Raw genomic sequence first — 26,658 nt, 5'->3', positions numbered from 1 at the left:
CGGTGTCCCATGCTGTGTTGATAAAGGCCTTACAATCTATAGAGGTTACTGGTACTGCTCTTAGCTGGTGAACCTATTTTCCTACTGGCCGTACATTTGAGGTCTTCTCCTCTGCAGCTAACTCCAAGATTCATTCATCCCTGTATGGAGTCCCACAGGGGTCTATCCTTAGTCCTTTGTTGTTTAACATTCATGTTAGACCCCTGGCAACGATCGTCGAAGAAGCTGGGTTGTCGATATTTTCTTACACCGACGACACTCAGATTATCTTCTCACTCCCTGCGGCTAAAAACTCAGAGCCTTCTGCTCTTCGGGCTGGGCTGTGCAAGGTGGCATCTTGGATGCATGCCAATTTTCTCAAGCTGAAGGGTGAAAAAACGGAGGTTCTCGTATTGGGGAAAGACAAAGAGCTTTGGGGTCCTCAACATTGACCCACTGAAATGGGTGCAGCACTGCAGCCTTCCCATCATGTACGCAACCTTGGTTTTATTATTGACGACTATGCGTCAACAAGCCACGAAGGTTGCTGCAACATGCTTCACCATTCTGAAGTGGCTGAGAAAAATTGTGTGGATGCTCCCTAGCCCTATTCAGAGAACCGTAGTCCAGGCTCTTGTTACTTCTCTGCTCGACTACGGTAACATCCTCTATCTTGGAGCTAATAAAGATGTGATACGAAAGCTACAGAGAGTTCATAACTCTGCGGCTAGACTGCTATGCCGAACTCCGAGAACAGCTTCTATTTCCGCTTCCTTCATTAGTTAAGAGTTGAAAATCGAATTAAATGTAATGCTCTGAACTATATGTTCAGAATCAAGCACAGCATGGCACCCATGTGCATGCAAAATCTAGTCCGCCCTTATCTGCCTTCACGCACTCAGGCCAAATTTCAGGTACCCAAGATCAAACTATCCCGTATGGGTGGCCGTTCTTTTTCCTAATTGGGCCCTGTTCTGTGGAACGCTCTTCTGTTGTCTCTTCGCACACAGATGAATGTTACACTTTTTTGGAAGTCTCTTAGAACCTGGCTTTTTAACAAGTAGTTTCTTTCTTCTCTGTCATTTCCGCAGGGCGCCGGGAAACCCGTTTGGGTAGCCGTTGCCCCTAGATATACATTTAACAATAACAATAACAACTTAGATGCTTTGGACACTTTGCCACTGCTAAACAGTGTCAAAATGTAAGTGTTCCCTGTATGAAGTAATGGTAATTGGTTGTCCATGACTGGTATGTTTGCCTTACTAAGTGAATTCCCTAGTAAAGTGCACTATGTGGCTCGTTCTGCAACTGCTACTAGTGGCCTGCAGCACTATTTGTGCCACCCACACAAGTAGCCTTAAAAAGGGCATTCAGGCCTGCCATTGCAGGGCCTGCGCTCAGGCTGTTAAACTGCCATGTTGTTCTGTCAAGTGCATTCAGTTGACAGACCTTACCCTCAGGCCCGGACTGGCCATAGCGGGCACCGGGCAATCCCCCGGTGCGCCGCACGGGTGGGGGCCGGTTTTGGGCCCCTGGGGGCCGTTTTTGGTACAGGGCCCTGTACCAAAATCGGCCGAAAACCGGCCCGGCAAAGAGCTCGGCGTCACCCCCCCCCCCAAGTGGGGAGGGGGGCCGGCCGAGCACTTTGCCAGGGCCGGTTGTGGTTCCCAGTCCGGCCCTGCTTAGCCTTCCCTTTCTGTGTACATCAGACACCCCTATGGTGGGTCTAGGCTACCCCCTGGACAGGGTGCAGTGCATGTGAAAGGTAGGACATGTACTAAGGTGTGTGTCATGTCCTGACTGTGAAATAATCTCCATTTTCGTTTTTCACTGTTGAAAGGTCATCTTGCCCATAGGATAGAATGGGAAGGCTGTGTAATATGTTTTCCAGCCTATCATCCCAAGGACCTAAGATGGAAAGGTGAAGTTTAGTATACCTGAACTCACAATGTAATAACACATCTTTTTATGAAGGTGGTTTTTGGATTGTGTGTTCAGAAGCCACTCTTTTAGAAGTGGCTGAGCTTTTGTGTTCTACAATTTCTGTGTGTCTCTGCCTGGCTGTGGATTGACTGTCTGGATTTGAAAGCGATAGGATCTGGGGAATGTCTTGACCCAGGGGAGGAGGTGAGACAGCCACCGGCTGACCTGCATCTGGAGTGTAGGGGGAGGAGAAGCCCTTAGAGGTGAAGAGGCCTGGGTTGCTGCTATAAAACAATTGGCTTATCTCCTGCCGAGTGATTGAGAATCCAGACCCCCACTAATCAAAGGAAAAAAGGTGTCACTGGCAGGGAGGCACCCAGAAATGGTTTGAACAGGGGCCAGTGCCCCCTAAAGCACAAAGACTTCAAAGCCATTGAGGAGTATATCTATGAGAGTTGAAGCTCCTGAACTTTGGAGAATGACTTGATCAAGTGTGAATAAGACTGGAGCTACTTCGTGGTAAAGAGGACCTTTGCCAAGGAAGAAACAACTGAAGAGACTGAAGGAAAGGACTGGCCCTTGTTGTGTGATCTGGGGCTGGCCTGCAGTTTGCTGTTTCAACCAAGGGAAAGCTAAAGGGACTTTGTTGTGTGCTGTGTCCCCACGCTTGAAGGACTTTGCTGTGTGCTGTGTCCTGAAGTAACTATCCCCAAGGGCCTGAGCTGGGTCCCTATTTGGAAACACAGGAACATAAAAGTTTCCCAGAGAATCTCAGCGGCGCTGTGGGAGCGTGCCTGTTGCAGGTTGAGACCCTCGTAAGAACTGCCTGTGAACGTGGGCGCCTGGCGTCCAGGTGAGTCTCAGAGACGCTGTGTGCGTGTGCTTTGGGCAGCACTGAGACCTTCAGGAGGATCGGTCTGTGATCGGGGGCACCTGAAATCCAAGCAAGAATCAGCTATGCTGTGTGCGTGTGCTTTGTGCAACCTGAACCCCGTTGCGAGGATTGTCCGGTGATTGTGTGCACCGGAATCCAAGTGAGTCTCATCAATGATGTAAGCGTGTGCGTTGCGCACCGTGAGACCTTCGTGAGGATTTGGCTTGTTATAGTATACACCGGAATCCATGTGACTCTTATCATTGCTGGGTTTGGGTGCCTTGTGCACCAGGAGACTTTCATGAGGATTCGCTGTGTTATTGTGTGCACCAGAGTGAAGGGAGTCTCAGCGACGCTGCGTGTGTGATCTACGTGCAGCCTGAGACCTGTGTGTGGAGTGCCCAGTGATCGTGCACCCGGAGTGAAGGAAGACTCAGCGATGCTGTGTGTGTGTGCTTTGTGGCAGCCTGAGAACTTCGTAAAGTGAACCGGCCCAGACCGGCAGTCCCGGAGGAGCTGTGTTGCCGGCCCGAGCCGCCGTTGCCATTTTACAAAGCTGCTTGGAGGCCCAGCCGCTGGACAAGGAGAGGAGAGTGGGTTTGCGCCCCCCAGGTAACGTGTGTGGACTCCTCGGGTGGGGCATGGGCTTGGAGGTAGACGCTCTCGGCCTCAGTCTCGTGTTGGCAACACAAGCCTCTGCTTCGGCTCGTGTTGCGGCCCGTATTGCCAAAAGGAAGTGGCGGTACAGGGGCCGGAGTGCGATGCTGCTCTTTGGAATTACATCGTACTGTGTTGGGGCAACTGTGAGAGGCTGACTCAAGGTCAGAAGAGGAGGCGGAGAGACCACCTAAGGCCCGGTGATCGGCCCTAAGTGTACTACGTAGTATTCCATTTCTGAGAGCGGAGTACCTGACTGACTTATTACACATTGCAACATTTCTGTCTAACGAACTACTTGATTGTCGTATGATGCATTGCCTTGTTCCTACATAACAAACTACCTGATTAGTGTATTGCGCATTGCATTATTCCTGCATAACGAATTTCCTGATTAGTGTATACGCATTGCCTTATTATTGCAGAATGACATAACTGGTGGTTGGATTACGCATTGCATTATTTTACATTGCAAAGTGGCTGTTTGTTGCGTTACACATTGCATTCTTTTAATTGCAGAGTGTCTGATTGCTATGTTACGCATTACAGTATTTTTCCATTGCAAAAGTACCTGATTCCAGCATTACGAACTGTGTGACATGTGATAAGGAGAACAGGAGAATGTTTAGAAGTGCTCATTGACAGCGCCAGAACTTACAAGGGCTGGCTGGCCTAACAGCCAGCCAGGAGAAATATTACACAACCTCATATGTTGGTTTTATATTGTGTGGTCTTATGGTATATCTTTTTACATAAAGTTTATACTCGTTTATATAAAACTCGTGTGGAGTCTATTTGTGGTGTCATCATTGGATTACTGTGAGCGTGGTTGCGAATACTTTACACATGTGCTATGAAGATAAGCCGGGTTGCTCGTGCCAAGCTACCGAGGGGGTGAGCCGGAGCTATCTAAGAAGGTGACCTTCCTTTCCCTGATGTTGGAACGCGGGTCCCTACTTGGCCTAAGGTACCTACCTTAGCCAACCAGGGATCCCGGGTCTAACAAGAATATTATGAGAAATCGTATATAATGCAGCAGACAGATCTAATAGGATCAGCAGTACATTCTTTTTGTTGTCTAAGGTGAGTTTCCGTGTATCTACCACTTCTAATAGAGCAGATTCTGTTGAATGTTTAGGTCTAAATCCTGATTGGAGAGGGTGTACAATTATGGCCTTTGCCTGTTGACAAATCTGTCTGCAATCTTGCCAAGGGTGGTAAGTAGTGAAATGGGGCGGAGGTTAGAGAGTGTGGATGGATCCATGACCTATGAGTGTTTTAACCGCTGCCAGTTTCCATCCTGGGGGAACTGTTGCAGTGAGTAGTGAGGAATGAATTATGTTATTAATAACTGGATTAACGATCTATCTCTGCAACCTTATGAAGCACTGAAGGAGCACAGGCATCAAAAGGGGACCCAGATTTACATGAAAGAATAGCTTGGTGCGACTGCTCCAAAGAAATTCTATCAAAGGTGTGGAGAAGTGTGGCTCAGGGGTTAGAGGCGGCAGACCCGGAAGCTGAGATCGGCCCTGGACCAGGGTTCAATTCCCCGCCTCGGCGGCTCTCGGGCTAAAAAATTCCACGGACTCGATAATTCTCGCTCCGGTGCCTTCTCAACTCACGGGTTCACACTCTGCGACTCTGGGCAATAGCTTGCTTAATCTCCACAACGGCCCCTCGCGGCGGGATGCCTGGCTTTCACCTTGTGGATACCCTGCTGGGGTTATCTCACAGGGGAATACCAGGATGGGTTCCCTAAGCAAGCGCCGGGAAACCCTTTGTGGGTAGCTGTGCGCTATATAAGCTCAAATACATTTACATTTACATTTACAAGACCCTATGTAAGTAGGATCTAGTTCTAGATCCTGTAAAGCTGTCAATGAAGTGCTAAATTCTTTTGGGATATTATGAATCTTTTCCTAGGAGAAGGCTGAGGTCTAATCACATAAAGTCTGTGGTGGGGGGTGTCCTTAATTACTGCTTTTGGATTGGTAAAAGACTTTACAATCTAGAAAGTTATCTTGAATTTGTTACTGCCTGATTTTAAATATTAATCCATTGTACTTGTTGCTTGAGGGAACAGAACTAAGGGGCGTATTATCAAGGACCGGTGTTGAAATTATCGCCGTTTTATCGGCAGGAAACTGCCGATAAAACGGCGATAATGGGCTTGATAATACGCCCTTGTTAATTCCCATAGAAGCCCATGTTCTGATGTTAACATGGGCTTCTATGGGAATTAAAAAGGGCGTATTATCAAGCCCATTATCGCCGTTTTATCGGCAGTTTCCTGCCGATAAAACGGCGATAATTTTAACACCGGTCCTTGATAATATGCCCCTAAATTCACTACTGGGAAAGTTACCTTGAATCAGTTTGTAGTAGTTTTTGATGCTCGGAGAATTGGCACTTTGGCATTTTCAGCTTAGTTGCTATCTTGATTTTCGCACTTTTGCACTTTAACCCTCCCCTTCCGGGTGGTGGAAGCCCTTTTCGGGGCAGACATTTTTTGTGCTGCTGAGCTCTAGTGGTTGGCAGGCACCAGTATTTAATGGGTCATCCTGTATCATTCCAAATTAGGCTAAATGGCCAGGCACCCCCTGCAAATAGAGAGGGGATGCCATTAGTCGCTCCACGGGCAGGAGTCATGGTGTGGAGCCTTTATTTGTTTCACCACGGAGCGAAGGAGGGCCATGATGTCATCAGGAGGTACCCGGGACTAGAGCATTATTCAAGGCTTTGAGAGGCGGATCAGCCTATTTCTCTCTCCACCACACTCCATCTCTCAGCGTAACGAATCACACACCCACCCAGCCACAACTGAATAAAGGCGGAAGTGGCGGAATTTCTAGCTGCAGAGAAAAGGGGGCTACCCAAAGTTTGGACTGATTTACTGATCTGACCCTTGGAGGGGCATTGATTTTTGTGGGCACTGGGCAGGCAGGAAGCGGGGGCTGGCCTGCTGGTGGTCCTGGACCTTTATGCCCTACCCTGGTATGCCTGGAGTTGAACATTTTGGGGTGAATTGGCTGATCACAGGTACCCAGGCAGGGACGAAGCGCTATGCGGTGCCCTGGAGTATGGGTTGGTATGGAACTGTGGGTATTGACCATCCCTCTGTGTGATAGAGGGGACATTGCTACTAAGGTATGCTTGCCAATAATCTCCGGAGGCCCTTAGTAAGGGCATGAATGGCATGGGAGATGGTTAACGAAAAAGGGCCTTCTGACACTTTGCATCCTGAGTGTTGCACCGTAATGGAAAACAGAGACAACCTTTGCTTGTACCATCTCTGGGCGGCTTTGATGAGCTTTGGTCCTGCTTTCTATTGGCAATAATGTCTGCCTACCCGAAAACCTGGCTCTTCCCTTAGGTCACTTCCGTTCCCTAGCTACATTCTTCGAGTCCAGCGCTGGGACGCCCCTGGGTAGCCACGCGCTCTACAAATCCATTTCCAATTCCAATTCCTTACTATAGTTATCATTTCTCACTGATATTATGTGGCTATGTGAATGAAAGGCTGCATCTTGGTTGAACCACATTAACCTCAGTTTTCTATCTTTTTCCTCTCTCATTGGAAGCCGTTTCAACAGGGGGACAGCGACTTACACGTTGTGAGAGCACTACTTACAGAAAAATCCCCTATAATAGTTTCCTGGTTCCCTGTCATTGGGGCTGTGCATGGGGAAATGTATCTCATTTCCTCAAGTTACACTGTTGAAATATTCGTTGTTGTTTCTCCGCTGTTAGTGTCGCTATTTCGGCTCTCTTCTGTGTGATCCATGATCCTGTATTCGGTCATTATTTGTCAGTGTTTTTGATTCTGCACAGTGAGTAACTATTGTGTTATGCTGTAGTTTATCTTTAGTATTTTGCATCTTTTTATTGTGTTCTTTATCTTTGAGATACCCACTGCATTGCCCATTTCATTTCTTTTAGTAGCAGATCTAGGAACTGTGTTTTGGGTAAATTCCTGTTTCTTCTGCGGGAGTGGGCACGTCTCTTTGAGTTGTATTAGGGTTTGCTTCCATGTTACTAGTTTCCATGTTTCCAGTGATTGTATAGCTTTGAGATGGAAACATATTTCCTCCTCTTAAGGTGTATCCTAATAACACTGTGTTTTGTGTGCCCAGAAGCTTGATGGGTGTTGTTGACAGGTTTGCTTGACAGGCATTGTTGACAGGTGTGCTTGTCAGCCGTTGTTGACAGGTTTGCTTGACAGGGGTAGACAGGTGTGCTTGACAGGTGTTATTGACAGGTTTGCTTGACAGGCGTTGACAGATGTGCTTGATAGGTTTGCTTGACAGGTGTTGACAGGTATGCTTGACAGGCGTTATTGACAAGTTTGCTTGACAGGCGTTGTTGACAGGTTTGCTTGATGTGCGTTCTTGACAGGTGTGCTTTACAATTGTTATTGACAGGTTTGCTTGACAGGCGTTGACAAGTTTGCTTGACGGGTGTTGTTGACAGGTTTGCTTGATGTGCGTTCTTGACAGGTGTGCTTTACAATCGTTATTGACAGGATTGCTTGACAGGCATTGTTGACAGGTTTGCTTGACGGGCGTTGTTGACAGGTTTGCTTGATGGGTGTTGTGGACAGGTGTGTTTTACAGTCGTTATTGACAGGATTGCTTGACAGGCGTTGACAGATTTGCTTGACGGGTTTTGTTGACAGGTTTTCTTGACGGTCATTGTTGACATGTTTGCTTGAAGGACGTTGTTGACAGGTGTGCTTGACAGGCTTTGTTGACAGGTGTGCTTTATGGGCGTTGATGACAGGTTTGCTTGACAGGTTTTTTGACAGGTTTGCCTGAAGTACGTTGTTGGCAGGTGTGCTTTACAGTCGTTATTGACAGGATTGCTTGACAGGCATTCTTGACAGGTTTGCTTGACAGGCGTTATTGACAGGATTGCTTGACAGGCGTTGACAGGTTGGTTGACAGGCGTTGTCGACAGGTTTGCTTGATGGGTGTTGTTGACAGGTTTACTTGATGGGCGTTGATAACAGGTTTGCTTGACTGGCATTGTTGACAGGTTTGCTTGACTGGCGTTGTTGACAGGTGTGTTTTACAGTTGTATTGACAGGATTGCTTGACAGGCGTTCTTGACAGGTTTGCTTGACAGGCTTTATTGATAAGATTGCATGACAGGCGTTGACAGGTTTGCTTGACAGGCGTAGTTGACAGGTTTGCTTAACGGGCGTTGTTGACAGGTGTGCTTTACAGTTGTTATTTACAGGATTGCTTGACAGGCGTTGACAGGTTTGCTTGATGGGCGTTGTTGACAGATTTACTTGACGGGCGTTGTTGACAGGTTTGCTTTACGAGCGTTCATGACAGGTGTGATTTACAGTTGTTATTGACAGGTTTGCTTGACGGTCGTTGTTGACAGGTTTGCTTGACAGTCGTTGTTGACAGGTTTGATTGAAGGACGTTCTAAAACAGTTCCAAACCACACATGCCCCAATAAATAGAAGAAGATCAGATTTTCCACCTGGGCTGAAACTAACTTTTCAACCTCTCTTTTGTCACAGTAGGCCACAGGACTCATTTGTCTCCCATATTAACTAAAAACTCTCTTGGCTAATGGCGAATTAAGCAAAACAATGCTATATGGTGCACTATATGTTAAGAAACGAAGGATACAGGAGGCGAGGTGGATGAAAAATAAATAATAAAACGGTGATCCTCTACCTCTATGAAAAAGTTAGCAATAGTATCCGTCAGGAAAGATTAGTGTATGAAATTGACGCAGAGGAGGAGATCAATTCTTTCTGTGTGAAAGAACTGGGAATGCAAATGCCTTATACCATCTTGCTCCTTTTTTTAATCTAACTACTGTCATGGTGCCACTCTTGATTTCTATGAACTCTCCCTCTTTTACTAGTTTTCTTATCATCTGTAAATGTATTTGCTACACCTTGCGATTTGCCTTAATTCTTCTCTCTTCACTACTTTAGTTCTGGTCTTGCTGAACCTTTCTATCCCATCTTTGGAAGTTGCATTAGATGTAGTTCATAGTTCACTTTTACCTAGATGTAAGAAACTCCAAATCTCTACTTTGCATCTAATGAGATCCAAATCTCAACTGGTTGTTCCATCTGTAAAGCGCCCTGACACCGGGCGTAGATAGAGCTACAGTAGTGTAAAAATATGAAATAAAAAATCGAAACATGTTTTTCCTCAAATATACACAACTGCATGAGAAATGTCAGGAAAATGATGCCTGAAGTCGAATGCGCCGTGATATATAATTCGACCATGTCTTAAAATACACCAACTATTTTATCCTTATATCACAATGATTTTTGATCACACAGAATGTGGCAATGTTTATCAACTGCATTGGGGGCATTTCCCCATTTATGTATATATATCGCCTGAAACCTCCTCTTTTACAGCTATTGGTTATTGTGTTTCTCAAACCCTCTTCAGCAACCCTGGGATACTAGAGTAGGTCATCACTTATATGCCAAAGTGTTAATCTAGCCAAAAGGTGGTTAGGTCTTCAGAAATGACATCAGTATCTTTTTCTAAATTTGAAGTATTGAAACTGGGTTGAGTATACTCTCCTGTCATTAACCAGACCCAAAACAACTAGTAAGCCACATTTGAGTCGCCCTCATCATTTGTATGGAAAGGATATGCACCCAGTGAGCCCACCAGCACTCTCCGACTCCCCTGATCGCCATCGTCAGGATTTTCTTCTGTTATACTTTGGTGGTTCCTTCAAAGCATCCTTCTATACCAGGCTCAGGAGATGGTTAAAGTGGTGAAGATAAAAAACAGTCCCCGGGAGCCTGTAATCAATCTCAGCTGCCTACGCCTCCCTCCCACCGCTCCAGGTCACCCGTTAAGCACGAGATGTTCTACTTAGGCTTTTTTCAATTATCCGTACGCCAGAAGACCTCTAAATCCATCGACCTTCAACCGGCCTTCTTCAGCCACCATTGCATCCAGGCAACCGCCAATAACCATCTGTGCTCTGTGCATGCTTTTCAGACCCACTCCTGCCCCTTGTCAACCTTAAAATATCTGCCTACGAAACCCACTCTATGGGGCCGATTCACAGAACTAACTTAAGACAAAATCCTAAACGTACTACTTTTTGTATTCACAGAAGTTAGGATTTTGTCTTAAGTTTGTCTTAAGACAGACTTAAGACAAAATCCTAACTTAAGTCTGTCTTAAATTTGTCTTAAGACAAACTTAAGACAAAATCCTAACTTCTGTGAATACCAAAAGTAGTAAGTTTAGGATTTTGTCTTAAATTAGTTCTGTGAATCGGGCCCTTTGTGACACTATAACCCATCAATGCCTTGCACTCCTTCACTGGCAACCTCCACCCGAGGTGGTCCCCCAGCCTATATCTGACCTCTGTCTTGGTTCCTTATGGCAACCCTTGCCATGGAACTACCTCCAAAGCCACCAGTGACCCTTGGGTTTCGGTCATACATGCCTGCTTCCTCACTCCGTTGTCGTCTCTCATTCATCTATGGACTCTTCTGAAATGTAAATCCGATACAAAGGTTTTTCCCCTGGACTTGTTAAAATCCAGGCTTTCACTATGTGGATGCTTAATTATCAACCTCAGAACAACTGATACAACTTTGATGTAAAAAAAAATAACCAATTATGTTCCAACCACAATATTTTGACACTAAATATGTAATAAAATACACATAAAAAACTAGTGACATTTGTTAATATAGTTTATCATCCTAAAAAAAGTTATTTTGCCACGATTGTTAGTACTTTGATTGTATACAGTTGTTTTTTATGCTATTTTTGCACCAAATGTTTTGATGGTGTATCTGGTCCAATGGCTGATAAACTATATCAACAAATGTCACTAGTATTTTATGTTTATTTTATTAAATAGTTATGAGATTCTAAATATTGTGGTTGGAGCGTAATTGGTTACTTTTTGACATCGAATTTATATTTGTTGTTCTGAGGTTGATAATTAACCAGTTGCGTGCTGCCGTCGGCCATTGAACGTCGCGGTCACTACCTTCCTTTTGCTGGGCACGTTCAACAGCCGACACGGCCCCGCCCGCGCAAGGAAATGCCCGCACTGTGGCGGAATTACCACCGCAGTTAACGGGTTAAGCATCCACATAGCAAAAGTTTGGATTTTAGCAAGAAGTCCAGGGAAAAAATGCTTGTATTGGTTTGGCTGAACCGTATCCCCGGTGCCTTTATACAAGAGGTTAGTCTCTGAATTGTTGATCTCTTCTAAGATGTTCCTTCCTTCTGGCACTGCTTCCTCTCCAGCAAGGCATTGTCACCAATTTCCGAATTTTCAAACTATTCAGATTGTTTGCAAGCCATCATTTGCTCTGCAGGTAGAGATCTGAACTACTGTACCATGTACGCTTATTTTTTTGTTAAAAACATTTTTATTGGTTTTTACTTAGCCTGTTCATTCAACAAAGAAAAAGCAAGCAATCAAACATATTGTTAACATTGGCAACTTTGAGTACAACATAAAATCGAACACGGGTATGTCCACAGCGACATACACATAGCAATTGGAGCGCCTGTAAGATATTCAGTATTTTATTTATTTATTTATTTAAAGAGTTTTTTATAGCGCTGGCTAGACCCGAAGGTATCAGAATGCTTTACATAAGGTTCCACATAGTTGTAAACTTACAACAGTTACATATTACCAATGATACCAGTAAAAACATTTAAGGAGCATAGAAGAAAAGGAAAATGGAGTGAGAAGGGTAAGGGGGTATGAGAGAAAGGTGTAGGGTATAGATACAATGGAGAGACGAAGGGAAAGTGTGCCCAAGGTCCGGCTGGGTAGGTGACGGCTGAGGGGGAATCCGCAGCCCATCTCCTCTTCAGCTATCCGGTAACTCCACTGGGCATTGGTCAGCTAGGTCTCAACAGAAAAACATTAAAGGGATAGAAGGCAAGAAGAAGGGAGTGTAGACGGAGAAGGGGGTAGGGTGAAGGGGTAGGAGGGGGATATGACAAAGAGACGAAGGAACGTCTGCCCAATGTCCGGGAGGGTAGGTGATGGCCGGGTGGGGACCCACAGCCCATCTCCTTTTCAGCTAACAGGTAGCTCCACCGGGCATCGGTCAAATGGCAGGGTCTCTACGGTCGAGGGAAAGTTCGAAGAGTACATGTCCTAGAGGGAGAGCAGGATCAAGGTCAAGTGAGGGATGTGGTTAAGATCAGGTCGATGACCAGTTCTGTTGTCCAGGAGTGGTGGAGCATCGTGGAGAGGCCAACTGAGGGCCGGTGACCAGTGTTAAATGGATGTGTATATTGGGTGGTACATATACAGATGCAAACACCACTTTGGATCGGGCATCTGGTCTTGCATCAGGGAGGTAGAGCAGGTCGATCGATGGTCCTTTCATTCATCTAAGTCCTCTGGTAACTTTCCATCAGTTCTAGTGAGTTTCTTTCTAATTTCCTCTGCCAGGGACCACTCCTTCATCCATACGGTCAGTGTGGGTCCTCTGGCTCTCCACCATGTGGCCGCTGTCCGTCTTTTGTCCAGAAGCAAGGCAGACTGCATGGATCTGCTTTTGATTTTGTGTTTCAAACTGTTGGAATCCGTGCCTAGTAAGCATGTCTGCAGTGACATTGGAATTGTGCATTTATACCTATGGACTACTCCTTCCTAGTACCTCTCTGTCCTGGGGCAACTCCACATCAATGCCCATACCGACTAACACATTTTCCCATAGACACTGAGGCCCAGATGTATCATACTGTCATGCAGCACAATGCAGCAAGTCTTTTTTCTGCGCTGCATGAAAGGGAAAGGACAGGATTGCAATATTTATTATTATACGCTGCATTCCTGTCCTTTCCTTGCACTGGCGCACATTGTTCTGCCTTGCACTAACGCAGGCACACTTGCGTCATGCTGCAAGGGTACCTGCACTGTAGGTAGCATTGTTTATAGTTCAGGAAGGAACGCCTTGCTGCACAAAAACAATCCTCGGAGGCATTTTGCTCTTTCTATGTGTGCGGCAGACGTAGAGGAAAAAACAAGGAAAAAGAAAAATATTTCTCCTCGTTACGCCTCCCCTGGGGAGGTGTAGCATTTTGACGCAATTCCAGGTCTACCACTGGGAATGAGCCAAAAACCATGGGTGGATGCGTGCAAACAACCAGGCTCCACCCATGGAACGCCGCCCTGTGGCAGAGGTATGCACGGCAGCGAGTTGAGCTGCTCTACGTTACTCTAGATTTATCAATCCGTACCAGGGCCCGCAAGGTAGCCTTACGTGGCTTGATAAATCCGACTTTAGTGTTGCGTCACACTCTGCCCCTGGCGTGGCGCAAGGGCGATGCAACAATATGATAAACACGGGCCAGAATGAATAAAAGCATTTGATACAGAAGGCCCCAAGTGAAGCTACGTGGTCTCTTCCTCCCCGCACTCGGGCAGGCCATGGACTTTGTGAAGTTGACTTTGTGCAGCATCCCTGGGGCTACATAGGTCCCGTGTATGAAGTTAAAATGGAGCAAACCAAATCTTGCCTCACTGGGGGCTTCTCGTACATTTCACTTAGAATCCCTACAGCAAGATTGTTTTTAATTTTGTAACTCACCCTTTGATGTTTGAAAGATGGTGCTGGCCAACAGGGCGCGACCACTAGGATGAAATAGAGGTAGCTCAAAACAAAAGTAATAGCGGCAGATAAATCTGATTAACCTCATAGCTGCTATGGAACGTCCAGCTCCAGTGCTGGACATTCCATTGCGCAGGTGCAGTTCGAACGTTCAACGGCCGACGGCAGCACTACGGAGGTAGTGGTGCCGTCGGCCGGTGAACGTGCGCAGCACTTAAGGGGTTAATTATACCTTATAGCTCAGGTGTGCTTTATTGGGTGTTTTCAAATAAGATTACATAGATCATAATAAATCAGTGAGAAAATAAGTTATATTCATGTGGCGGCTGTCATTTTGATGTTTGTATCAATTAAAAATATTGCATCTGTGCAGGTTTTGCAATAATAACTTCATTGTGTGTAGTATGCCCCTCCTGTAATACCGAATCAGGATGGTTATGCTCTTTTGACATCTGATACTAGGAAAACATTCACATTCTTGTTTAGAGGTCACATGTTTCTCATCTAAAATGTAAAGTTTTCAAGACTGTAAATCTTAAAAGTGAACTCCTATGGTTGCATGCCCCCTGAGCTCCCTGCTGATGTTTTCAACCACTGCCTTGCCCCCCTCCCTCCTTGCCACCCCAGTCCAGTGTCCTTCTGAGACTCATGTTGGGTTTTGCAGGTGAGGAAACATCAGTCTCCATTGCTGGTACCGCCCTGCGTCCGCTGATACCGTGAAATGGAAGGGCCTTCTACCACGAGAGCTACAAGGAAGAACTGCTTTGTGTCCCCCAGACCAGCACCCGTTGCCTTCATGTTCCCCACTAGGCGGGTTCTTGAGCCTCTGCAGCGGTGAAGGACAGAGGGGTGGAGCTTACTCCAGGAAGGATGTGCCAGAGGCGGGCTTAAATCCAGAAGGGAACGCAAGGCCGCGACTCCCAGAGGTCGCATAAACGGGTGCCAACGAGGCCACCAGCAGGCTTCAGAGAGGTAAAACACCTGTTAGAAAAGTTTAATAATGTGTGAACAAAGTACACTTTATTGGAAGATTCTGCTGTCTTTAATAAATAATTCTGAAAATTCTAAAAAAGGTTTAGGAAATGTATCAAACAAATTCAAGCTACTTTATTAAATTCCCAGCAAATTAATCACATCATTTTTATACAACTCGGCTCACATTATTAAACCATTCACCACTGTTTCTTAAAGAATTTTACACTTTATTCAGGAATTCCACACACTTTATTAAATTACATATCTACATTTTAAAATCATTCAGGATAAATAATTAAATAGTTCTAGACACATATCTAAAGAGTTCCCCTGCCCTGTTAAAGAGTGCTTCCAACTTTATTAAAGAATATCCAATACTTTAATTTAAAAACATGCTGTACCCTTTTTACTGTGTAGTGTGCCGTTTGTTTTAATAATGATATTTCAGCTCTTTGTTAAGGACGCTAAATCACTGTAGTATGCATTTATTTGTTTGTGGTTTCTGAGTTACATGGTTTCCAATTGGGTTGCAGGGTTTCACAGAGATAAGTTGGTATGGGTGACATGAGAAGCAAAAATAAGCAGTCAACAAATTGAAATATAGTGGCACAGAAAACCACATGGGATAGAACTGATTACAGTAATACCGACAGAAGTACTTTTTTATAGTTATACAATTTCAACGATTTATTAGGGATATGGTATTTCATCATCAGGTATTTCAGACAGTCGGCTGGACTGTTGGAGGAGGCATTGTCGCTGGCCTCACCTTCATGTCATCGCTTTTAGGAAGATTTAGCAAGAGGGGTTCAGTGTGATCATGTGTTGGGCGCGATGGATGAGCCGTAGAATTCCATATCCTGAGTCAGTGCTTAATTTTAAAAATAAAAGTTCCAGGTCCCTCCTCAGGAGGCCACTGCAGTTTGTGCCACCCATTGCCCCCGCCATCTCACTCCTACAAGACTTATACATCAGACTATTCCAGGCCCTCAAAGCTATGAGAAAGGCTTGGGCAGCAGGCATTGGTCTTTTTAAATGTTTATTTAATTAGGAAGCAATTGTTGTGTGCTCAGCTTTAATTTAGACAAACAGTGCCACCATGTGGTAGACTGTCATAAGTACCGATGTTGGCAATTAAGTGCTAGTGCCCAGCACTAGAAATCACGGGCTCAAATTAAGCACTGCCCTGAGTGCATTTCTCAGAAAAGGTGAATGAGTGTTCTTTTTTCAAGACGGTTTGGGTCGCAAGAAGGAGCAGGTTAGAGTTCTGAACGGAACGTGGTCCACCCAAGATGGTCACCGAAGATGAACTAGGCACAGGTGGGCCACAGAATGTAGAAAGGTGTGGTCTCTACCACACCGCGATGCAAGAGGGAAAAGAAGCAAATATCTCCAACAAACTAACACGAGGGAATAAAATAACGGTGATGGAGCAAAGCAAAGAATTACAGCAAGAAGGAAACTTACAGCACACAAAAGTTGCTAGACAAGTTGTTCTTGGCTGACTCTGCCATTCTAGCCCTGGAACCTTTCCCTGCTCCATGACCTCTGCCTCCTGGCTCTCACCCTTACCCTGTGTCCCAGTCCCCACAGTCCCTTCTCCACCTCTTCCATTGTGTTGCTGCTGTCCTAACCTACTAACGTCAGCTCTTTACTAGTAACTCATTCCCTACACTTGTAACCAGAAGTTGTGGAATTAGGTGTGACAGAGTGAATCCTTACATGTTGACTTTATTACATAATCCTGCACACATTTTTTTTTTAAAAGTTGTATAACTTAGCAAAGCTAAGTGTATATTTTGCTAATGAAGTAAGTGCACCTTACCAAAAACATTATTTTTAAAAAAATATGTTTTCTTGAAACAATTAACATACAGTTACAGTACTGTGAGTATAGTACAATGAGGAAACAGAAAGTTAGTCAGCTTGTGCATTATATGTGAGAATGGCTATGGCAGCCAATGTTCCGGTAATTACAGTCGTTATTGAACTGTGCAGTCAGCTGCAATGGGAGGGGTCCCGGCATTATCGCTACATGACATTCTCTCATTACACATCATTGTATTTTGCGTCATCTATCCCACCAGAGTATCCGGCCCACCCCGTTGTCCAGGGCGTGCCTCTGGTCAATGCCCCCTGTAATGTCCACAACCTCACACTTTGTGCTACAGCGTGTTGTTCCCCAAGTAGTTGACCTCTCCGGTCAGATCAGTCGCTGAGATCGGTGTGGTGAGGCTGTTGTCTATAAACGCGTCTTGGTCGTTGTCGCATTGCGGCAGAGGATCGTGGCATGGGTTGCCGTGTGACTTGTGTTCATGTACGTGTCTGTCAATTATGAAAGTGCTACGCTGTCAACTGGGGGGGCCACAGTTTGTGGAACCAACCTCCGAACCGGGGGGGGGGTGAAATAGAAAAGAAATCGGGGATGAAGTGAACATTAGTTCAAGGGAGGAAGGGGGTGCTGCATTACAGTTCCAATTGCCTATGTCCCGTGGCCAGGTATCGTGACTATGCGGGGTGGGAATGTTTTACACATGTGAGTCGATATATGTGGGTGAGCTGCGGGGGCGTCCAGCGTTGGAGTGGTGTAGCTCCGTGTGTGTCGGTCGTGTGGTCGATCGACCCCAGCAGGGGGGGAGAGAAATGAGGGGGGGGGAGGGGCCGGTGGGCGGGGGGGAGGAACGATGTTGATGATGACTCCGTGCCCTATATATATGTGTGCGCCAATCACCTTGTTATTGCTATGCGTCTCTCTCCCCATCTGTATACCTTCGCACTAAAAGGGGAGGGGGGGGGGTAGCCCTGCCTATGTTATCCCCTGTTCCTGACAGGCCTTGCTGTAGGATGTCGTCCCAGATCTGCGCTATTGGGATGGCTCTCCATCCCGCGGTCTCCTCCCTGCGGAGGACCGTGCCCTCTGCTGTCGCCCAGTAGGTGAGAGAGGCACACCAATGCTTCGTCTGCGGTGGATTTGCGTCCTTCAAATGTCGCGTTATAAGTCGTTTGGCAGTTATCAGTCCCAGATCCCAGAACCTGGCTTGGGCTTTGTTTTGCTTCGTCCTTTTGAACAGGCCTAGCACGCAAGTTTCCCAAGTGTGTCGCAGTTCTGTTCCTGCCCCCTTTGTCAAAAGTGCAGTTACAGCCTGCCAGTACGCCTGCAGCCTGGGACATGCCCACAGCATGTGCAGGAGGTCTGCATTCAGCAACGAACATCGCGGGCAGCTGGAGGTGTCTAGCGCGAAGTATCGATTGATCTTATCCGGGGACAGATATGCCCTATGTATGATGTAGAATTGTATGATTTTGAATCTCGAATTGCGGGGTATGTGGCGTGGGCCTTCCAGGATTCTTTCCCACTCCTTGTCTGCCCAGTCCCTCCCACCAAAAACATTATTACACACATTTTTAATAAATTCTTCAGACTTTTCCATAAAATTCTTCACTTTATTACCGAAATCTGCACTATTTATAAAAAATTCTGACCTTTATTAAATTTCACCCACTTGGTTGAGATACACATACACCTCAGAGGATACAATCCTTCAGAAGTTCTTAAATAATTCTGCACACTGTTTTGAAGAACACCTAAGGAAAAATTCAAGACATGCTATCGAAAGCCATCACACCCTATAATAAATGCACACCTTATTGATGGAAACACATTTGTAATACATTTTTCACACTTTATTAAATATGTCTACAAATGAAATAAACACACAGTATAAAATTCCACACTTTCTATAAACTAAACCTGAAAATCTCATTGTCAAGGACTGGACACTTTGATGATCTATCGAGTTTTTCTTTTGATTCCCAGAGGAAAGGTGGGCTCCTCCCAGAAGCCACGGCGTCACCCTGCATTTATATATGCACCTTTGTGTCAAGTGTCTGCTGGAGAGAGCCACAGTTATGAGAAAACATCACTAAAGGGCAAATAAATGTTTTTGTCAGTCCTAGCAGTTCTTTTATGAAGGTGATCAACTAATGCAGGGTTTAAAAAGCAAAGTACCCACCCCACCCATAACCAGGATTTAAAAAGAACCCACCTTAGAACTTCCAGAATTAGAAATTCAGCTGCGCAGCAAAACACCAGGGACACAAATTAAAGTATATGTGAGATTAACACAACCAAAAATATGGCACTGAATGCATTGAAGAACACCCATCTCTTCTCTTACCTGCTGACATATTGCCTAAAAAGTAAATTACATCACAGGAAATAGATTAATTCCATCTTGGATTTTGTATTATATTTCCACACACATACTTTAAGTAATTGTGCGCAATAAAATAAAGAACACTGCATACTTTTTAAGAACCTCTGCACAATTTAATAAATAATTCTGTACACATATTTGCACAGGTAATTAGCAAAACTACCGGCACACTTTTCATAAATATAGCACAAACTTAATTAAATGATTTTCTAAACATATTATAGATTTATGTTAAATAATTCACAATCCCATTTAAAATATCTTCGCAAACCGCAAAATTGTGCTGCTCACTTTGTTAGAACACTTTGGCCTCATTTATGAGGCTGTGCGTCACTTTTACGCCGCCGATGCATCACTTTTTGTGACGCACCAGTGGCGTAAAAAATGCGTCTTGTTGCGCCATATTTACAAAGTGACGCATCTAGGTAGATGCGTCACCTTGTAAACCCCTGAGCCACATTATACCTGTGCCACGTATAATGTTGCGTATAGACGCAAGAAAGGGTCATGGAAGTGACGCAGTGAAATTCATGAGATTTCACTGCGCCACTTCTAGGACTCAAATGCGTCAAAATCTTACGCCTGCCTCAAAGCAGGTGTAAGACTGACGCAGGCCCTTTCACATGGGGCAAGCCCCATGTGAAAGGACACATTGCTGGAGTTGCGTCACTTTTGTGACACACTCCAGAAATGCTTCACTTTTGCGCCTACAGATACGTCAGAAATACTGACGTATCTGTAACTCCTTGCGACATGATGCCTCATACTGTAAATATGATGCATTGTTGGTGTCGCAAGAAGGGCGCAATGAAAAGTGACGCATCGCTGTTTTCACGCAGCGATGCGTCACTTTTCATAAATGAGGCCCTTTGAGCTTTCAGTAAACATTCTGCTCTCTTCTACGAAGGTGTTTGGCGCAGTGTTTTCATTTATTCTGCACATTTTGTAAAACAAGTCTGCACATATTTTAAATCAATTCTGTCCACTTTGGGTAAGGATTCTACACGCTTTATTAAATATTCCAGACTATTTATGAAAAATTCCTACTCACTTTATGAAAAATTCTTCTCCCTCTATCGACCAAAGTTTGTGCACTTAATCAAAAGGTTTTGTCAAATGTATTGAAGGAGCCTAAAAAGAATGAAGGGATTTTGTACATCTTCAGCATAGATACTCAAATGAACACTTCTAAAGAAATATGTGCACTTTAGGAAAAGAGTCTACTGGGCTTGGCACAGACTTAAGAGGAAATCTGCAAACAAGTAGCATAAGTTTCAAAACCATTATCAATAAATTCTGTATTTCTTTTTCAACAGCACTCCACAATGCACTTAAAGAATTCTGTAGATGTGGTTAAAGAATACAATTAATTTATTTAAATGATTGCATTTTTCAAAATTCACAATTCTACACTGTGTATTAAAGAATGAGGATCACGTTATCAAAGCATTTAGCACACTTTATTAATAACATTTATCCAAAGAATTATGGCCACTATTTTAAAGAATCTGCCAGGGTTTATTAGGATTCCAGATGTCATTAGATACATCAGCACAGTCCAGAGGTGCCCTAGCAGTAGTAGGAGAAGAGAGCCACAGTCCTGATGTGAGCTGTGTTCCAGCTCTCCTTCTGACCACCCTCCTCCCATCCAGAGGTAAACCTGAGTCAATAAATGTATCCTATCGCATGTTTGATGCCCTGGCCAGAGCAAAAGGAAACGCCCACAGGAAATGTGTGTGTCCTAGGTGTGAAACAACAACCAAACAAAAATACACCCAGAAATGTTTGTCATTTTTGTGGAAGATTTATAAATAAATGAATAACAAAAATTGGTGTGGGTGAACAAAAACGACTTTTTGTACCGCAGACAGCCATTCAAAAGGAAGTCTCATTCCATAAGTGGCGATTGGAGGACAGCAGTGCCTTAAAAAGGACCCGCGAGGCACTTCAGCGCACCAGGGCTTCATGTGGAGAAGGTGCCTGGCTGGAGTCAGTGACCTGGGAGCTGCAGGCTGCCCCTCAGTGGGGTGTTGGAGGCATTGTCTTGGCTGACTCTTCATTATCTGTGGTTCTCAAATGATTTCAACAACCTCAGGTCCTTTAGCGCCTGGATACCCTCATGGGTGACAAGAAGCGCTCTACAAATCTACTGATTGATTGATTGATTGATTGATTGAAGGATTTGTAGGGTCCTTGCATAAGCTCAGAAGCTTTCCACAGTTTCCGAGCAGTGCACCACTGGTGTGGAGTCCGGCACACTGGTCTTCGACCACTTCAAGGTCCTCTTCTCTCCCAGGAAGTGGCCGCTCTGTCTCCTTCTAGTACCTAGGGTCCTTGATCCAGCTACCTCTTTCTCCAGCAGGCAAACCTGCTCCGTAAAGCCAGGAGAGTGCCTTCATTACTGATTAGAGCGGCCATACCAGAGCAGGAACCTGACACACAGCAGGCACGCAAATCCTTTTTTCAATGTCTTTGAAGGGTACAGAGCTTAAGCAATAGATATTAAAATACGGCCAGGGTGAAATATAATTACGCCAGAGTAATCAGACTAATTTTGTGTCACTCCTTTGATGCGAAATTACTGAAAAAGTACACAATTACGCCTGTTCACATATTTATTCTGCTCACTTTCTGAAAAACGTTTCTCCCTTTATCAACCACATTTTGTACACTTCATCTAAAGATGTTGCCAAATTTATTGAAGAAGTCTGAACAGAATGAATGGATTTTGTACATCTTCTACATAGATACACAAATGCACACTTCTAAAGAAATCTGTGCACTTTAGTAAATATGTGTATACAGGGTTTGCCAGTCCTTTGGCGAAATTACTGAAAAAGTGCACAATTCCGCCTGTTCACATAATTATGAGTAAACTGGCACAAACATCCTGTCGCAGGAGCACAGGAACAACAAACTTAGCGAGTGAGAGCAGCTGCTGCTGTTCGTGTTCTGATACATTTAGCTCTATTTTCATAGTGCAAAATGCATCCCTCTGTCAATTTGGAAAAGAAAATAGTGCTAAATGCTGGGTACGCCCCATGCACAAGTCTGTGTAATCTCAGATAGTTTTGTTGTAATTTCGCAAAAATATGTTACAGCAAATTTCGCGAGTTACGCCAGCCCCAAATTAAAATACCCCCTGGCATGCCACGGGATAGTGACCCTGGGCAGAGAGCCTCACAATTCACAGTGTTTGTTCAACCATCCCCTCTTCAAGGTGACGGCAATTCTGCCATAGTGATGGCATGGTAGCCATGCCTTCCCCTATGGTCCGGTGAAAGGGGACTCATATCCAAGACTTTCATAGCTCACCTTGGAGTGAAGCTTTGAGGCTTCCGAGGGCAATGGAGTAAAGGCCCATTCATAATGCCTTTTGGCGGGCTCACTGCCCAAGACCCACTCATGCCACCCCTAGAACCTGGCATGTAATACCTGGAACTGAAGAAAAACCCTGCTGGCAGACAGCGAGCGAATCCTGCATCTGGTGTCCTGCGGAAAGCACTGAATACAGATTTAGGTGTTTACACCGGCGGCATGCAGGCAACATTTTTACAGTATAAATCTGTTAACAGTACGCGCACTACTAAAGAATTTTGTATACCTTTGAGTTGAATTCTGAATACTTTATTAAACTGTACCTCAAATTGATTTTCAAATAATTCTATATAATCCTCTAAAGAGCAGGGTGCACACGGTTTAAAAAAAATTATTCCTTTTCCTTTTCAAGGAATTTTGCAGTCTTTAATAAACATTTATTAGAATATGATTGATTTCCGCACACTTCATTTAACGGATTTGATTCGCTTTGTTAAATAATTCTGCACATTGTATTAAAGAGTAGATTACACCATGGAAGGACGTCTACCCAACCTATCATGTAAATAATTTTGCAAAGATTTTACAGATAATATTGCACATTTCCAAAATATTTTTAAAAAGGATTTCATACCAAAAAGACGACTGTAGACTTTATTTAGGTGTATTGGGCTCTAAATATAAGTTTAAGGGTGGAAAAAATCCCTTTACACCTCCCAAGAATTCACAAAAGTGTTCCTGGCGGGCGTCAATGCATTTTATTACTGTGGTGAAATCTGCAGCAGTAAATCCTGCACAAGTGGGCATTATAGGGCGTATTTTATCTTGTGAATTTGTTAATGCCCACAAATGTGTAGGTTTGTGGGCATTCACAAACTCCAATTTGACCCCAACCCGACCTTGAGATAGTCAGAAATTTACTCCAGCCAAAGGCAGGAGTTCATCTGTAATGGGAATGGAATTACTCACACCAGATCTGCTCAATTGGTATGGGAAAGGCTTTTTCTATGGAGAAAAACGTTTACCAGGTGAGAAGAAAGAAAATAAAACAAGCATTGGGAAAGCCAATAGGTTTCGCCAATGCAAAACCTACTGGTGTTATCAATGTTTTTTTCGACATGTTGCAGAACAGCGCAGACTGCTGTGCAACATGGCTTAAAGTAAATAAAAACAAAGTGCTATGGCGCGGCCAGCATTGAATATCCCTTTATGTGTTTCCTTCAAGGCATACTACACATGTACAAAATAAAAATGTATAAAAAAAAATAAAAAAAGGAGACAGAACAAAAAAGAAAAGAAACGAAAAAGGAAAATGAAAAGGAACACGCAGCCATAACAGACCATTAAGGGCATCACTGCTCTGGGATGTGTTTTCCCCTCATTGTTTTCCATCCCTAAAGCCGCCTCTGGTTGGCAAGCACTGTGAAACAGCCTACTGCTGCATTCTGTTGCTATCGGAGCAAAAAAGGAACTCAATTAGTACATTGAAATATTGAGAGTGGGGGCACCGAGTCATATTGCTCAGACTGCAGTAAGTGTCTGCCAGTCAAGATTCCAAGCCCCATTAAAGACAATAGAATAGAACATTTTCAGAAGGGACGAGAGAAGGAGGCGATAAATATTATGGCAACAAAGTTTTAAGTATTCCCTATACCTCCTTACGCGCCCTCTGAAGAGGTGTGCGTCCATTAGGTAGCTGAGTGCCAATAACTAGCATAATTGAATGACTTTGTGTTCAGCAATTTTAAATTGCCTCGCTTGTTAAACCTCTCAATTCGAGGCCCAACAAACTAGATTACAGACTAGTTTTCAGTAATATTTTCTCACTTCCCCTTACTGAATTCCCTTGTCTGGATTCCTCTAGAATACCCCTTAATCGAATGAACGGTGGTGCCATGGACAAAATAGCCCAGTTATCTTCACTAAACATTGAGCTAAGTGCAAAACATATTTTTCTAAGTTCTTAAAAGTCACGTGCGTGTCTTGCACAGGAGTGCGCGCAGTTACTGCTTTAATTGGCACTTATATCAAATTAAGTGAACAGACAAGGATTATTATTTTCTTTTCTGATGTTTTGTATAACGCTAACTAGAAGCAAAAGCATTGGAGTGCTTTACATAAGCAAAAACTAAATTACACAAAGACACATTTATTTTTTAGGTATCACCTAGGCAGCACTGTCTCTCCAAGACATGCTGTATCCACTCTGTGGGCTTACATCCCTCCCATTGCTTTTAATTCGTTTATTTGAATGTCCTTCCCAAAATCTTGCTTCTATGTGAGTAATCTGTGTTTTTGTACCTCCTTCGTGTGTCTTGCTCCCTCCCATGGAGCAGTGGCCTATTACTTATATCCTTTCACTTATGTCTATTTCAGTTCATATATGTGCACAGTTGTTTTTGTTTCTTTCAGTCCGTGTTATGGGAAGGTTCCATTTAGTTTCTTTGCAGTGTTGATGCTCCTAAGGCCATTGCAGTAAACAGTCCAGTAAATGTTGTCCTTATCTCATCACATATGCTGTTTTCCGAGGGGACCTGTTTCGTCCACCCACCCCTCCTTCATAGCTGCTTGCCCCCTCCTTCGTTGACCACTTTTCCGTTTCCTCCCATTTTAGCCCCGCTTTAAATTCCCGGCCTCTCGTTACAACTGCTTCCAATGGAGAGCTACACGCACTCGTGAGACCGCAAGTCATCACACGGAGGCACAATGCATTAACAATAATTATCACAACCATATATGCAAACCCAAAAACGTTAGCTATGTATTTTATAAAATGAACCGTTAGTGCACAGTCTTGCGGCTACTCCGCCTGTTCCAAAATTTAACATTCAGGAACAAGGAAAGCAGTTCTGTGAGCAGTCTACTTCATCTTCTTTGCGCTGCGTCACGTATCTCAAATTCGCTGACTGGTTGCACAGAAACAATGCTGGTGATTGATTTACAGACATTAATTCACACTTTTACATCACCCACAACAGTAATACTCCACAAACCAGCTTCCACTTCTATCATATTTTGTGATGGCTCTGCCATGAGAATATACAGAGTTTCACTGCATTTCAATTAGGTCTAAATATAAATACTGTATACATACAACGTCTGTACTAAATGGAGGCTAAAATAAGACTCCCTCTCCTACTGAAAGAACCAAGCCTCTGTGTGCTGTGATAAAATATCTTAACAAAAGCATGTACTATAGCTTGCTGAACACGTGCCTAAGGGAGCTTCTGTAACCTGTAGGAATGGTTTCCAATGCCATTGAAGTAGTACAGGGCATTAATGCCTCAACCAGGTAACATGAACAAAAAATATTTGCAAAGCCAATTCATCTACCGAGGCAGGCAAAACATCGAACATACATTCCTTAATCAGCAAAACAATTAAAACTAATTTATTGCTAGAAACAATCTACACTTACTGTCCACACAACTACCGTAGAATAGAGAAAACAAACATAGAACCTCTCGCAAAGGCGAAACCTATTGGCTTTGCCAACGCTTGTTTTTTATAGGCATTGAAAATTAAGTGATTTGCCTAGACTCACTGGACGTTGAGATGATGCTGTGACTCGAAATAGGTCCCTCAGTTCTAAAGTCAGCATTTCTTCCCATTATGCCACATCGTCTCCTCTCAATGAAGACCACCATTCTCTTAGGAAAATTGTTTGTCAAGAAGAAGAGCACAGAGTGTAAAGCAAACACACATCTCTGATGGTTTTCAATTATATTATGCAGTTTGTGTCTTGCATCAAAGGTGAAAAGAAAAAAAACATTCTGGCTGTGCAAATATGTTTCTGACACCAGCATGTTGACTTTAAAGTAAACAGTAAGTCGAAAAAAGCGGATGAAAAGGAGTACTTGGGCCAAACTCTACTGATAAGAAAAATACATGAAGAACAACAGGAAATAGCATACTACAACCAACAGAAACCTAGAAAAAAGAAGTGGCAAGCAGATAAATGAATTGAAAGTAAGGGCAGGCTGTAAGCCCCTTTTAAGATGTATATTGATTACATGAAATTTCGAAAACACAGTGCAAGTGCTGTGTAGGCGCAACCTAAAAATGTGTGCTGCACATTTACCTGCTCTTCCCGCTGTGTGGAC

The 26,658-nt window shown here is 44.1% G+C and overlaps 1 protein-coding gene across 1 annotated transcript in view; it reads left to right on the top strand.

The window, feature by feature from the left end:
* LOC147678643 (monocarboxylate transporter 13-like) overlaps window positions 1-26,658 on the top strand; it is a 124,915-nt gene that overhangs the window by 54,679 nt on the left and 43,578 nt on the right. The window contains exon 2 of the mRNA XM_086946089.1: window positions 14,710-15,017. The gene's annotated coding sequence lies outside the window, so the exon portion shown is untranslated. The remainder of the gene's footprint in view (window positions 1-14,709; window positions 15,018-26,658) is intronic.

The sequence above is a fragment of the Lissotriton vulgaris genome, chromosome 12 (genome assembly GCF_964263255.1).
Source record: "Lissotriton vulgaris chromosome 12, aLisVul1.2, whole genome shotgun sequence".
In the NCBI taxonomy this organism is placed as follows: domain Eukaryota; kingdom Metazoa; phylum Chordata; class Amphibia; order Caudata; family Salamandridae; genus Lissotriton; species Lissotriton vulgaris.
This window is presented reverse-complemented; position numbering and strand designations above follow the sequence as displayed.